Raw genomic sequence first — 1888 nt, 5'->3', positions numbered from 1 at the left:
GAAACTTGTTTCATGGATCAACAAGAAACATCCATGTACTTGTTTATCTACTGCTGAAGTTGAGTATGTTGTTGTTGTACTAGTTGTACACAAGTTCTATGGATGAAGAAAATGTTGAAGGATATAAGGGTAGATTGTAATGAATCGGTAGTTATTCAATATGATAAGTCTACTACTACTAACATCAAAGAATCTAGTATTTCATTCTAAGTCAAAGCACATATCAATCAAGTATAACTTTCGGAAGGAAAAGGTGGAAGCAAATGAAGTCAGATTGGTTTATGTGAACACTAAAAAGAAGATTGCATATATCTTCACTAAACCTTTTCCCAAGGAATCATTTGAGTATTTTAGAGACAGATTGGGGGTCTTGGACCCTTTGGTTGAGAGTTGAGTGATGCTAATTAGCATTAGTCCGATATGCATTATCAAAACTATCATTCATTATGGATTCATGAGTTGGTGCTACTACTCAGCAGGAGTAGTCAGTTGTGTGGTTTAGAGGTTCTATGATTTTTCTATGATGTTTATGTCAGATTTCTAGCATTTATGTCAAAGGGGGAGAGGTATACATGTGAAAAAAAGAGCTTAACAGAGATATCAGTCACAAGGGGAGTTTGGTCTATGGTTTGGTTGTTTGTTTCAGAACTTCATTTTTATATCATTTGATTGGATGTCTTCCATTGGGGGAGACTTGTTTGGCACTTCTTGGCACTTGGATGTTTTAAAGATCTAGTGTTGCCATCAATTCCAAAGGGGGTGATTTTTGGAAATTTGGAGGAATTTATTATGTGTTAAATTGATGTTTGTCATTAATGTCAACACTAGCTTCTCTAGTTGTCTACCGGGTTACGGTAGAGTGGTTGGACTTTGATGATAATCAGGAGATTTGTCTCCGGTATATTCTGATTGGTGGAAATGGTTTGGTTTAGTCATTCATGTTAGTTAGATGCATGTCACATTCAGTTGTTTCAGGATTTGGCAATCCAGACGCTATCATAGGTTCTAGTAAGCCTTTTGGTTACCAATAAGGGTTCTATCGGTAGAGCTTTGTTGAAGATATTTTTATGGATTTGATAAGTGGTATTGATGTGGCTTCTAGAACGTTTTCAGGATGCTGATGTTTATTGTGTTTGTGTCCCATTTGATTGGTGGTATCTCATTTGGCTTATGACAACCTATTTTACGACCGGTCTTATTCTGCTAGGTTATGGACCAGTTTATGTAACATGTTGGTGGATGCTACTAATGCGTTACTGGTTGTATTTATTGTTTGGTTAATGTTGTTTCGGTCTTTGGCCAACTTGGTGTAGCGTCGTAAATTGTACGCACTTGCTAGGGTGGTACAATTTCACACCTAGTTTAGCACCCGCCTTGGCGCATTTTGCATTTTGCATTGCATTTCCCCTTTAGCACTTAATTAATCAAATTAATTAGGTCTAAGGTTCTATTTCATCATCTTCCACATCATAAAGTTGGGCCCTTTCATTAAAGTGTGCCTTTTTCATTTTATTCTTCCAATACATCATTTAATCAAAAACCCTAATTAGGTCCTATTTTGAACTTGGGGGCTTGATTTCGGGGGTCAAAACATCTCAAAATCACCTGTAACTTCGGGATTCTCTCTAAAATCATCATATCTGACGACCCTAAAAATTTGGTGAAAAGTTGTCGGGACCGTGGCACCCGGTGCACATGGTCCCAGACATTTTTCCCGAAATTTTAGGAGCGCGATCCAATCATAAAATAAATCTTAACCCCAATAAATTGGCGGGATATTCAATCTCTAGGTCGGCCAAAAGTCGAAATTAAGACCCAGGGTTTCATATATAAGAGCTCTCTTTCTTCATTTGAAAGGATCCGATTTTTGGGCTTTCAAGGACCTTCT

This window comes from Cryptomeria japonica, chromosome 1, assembly GCF_030272615.1.
Source record: "Cryptomeria japonica chromosome 1, Sugi_1.0, whole genome shotgun sequence".
In the NCBI taxonomy this organism is placed as follows: domain Eukaryota; kingdom Viridiplantae; phylum Streptophyta; class Pinopsida; order Cupressales; family Cupressaceae; genus Cryptomeria; species Cryptomeria japonica.
The sequence above is the reverse complement of the archived record's forward strand: the minus strand, read 5'-3'. Positions refer to the sequence as shown.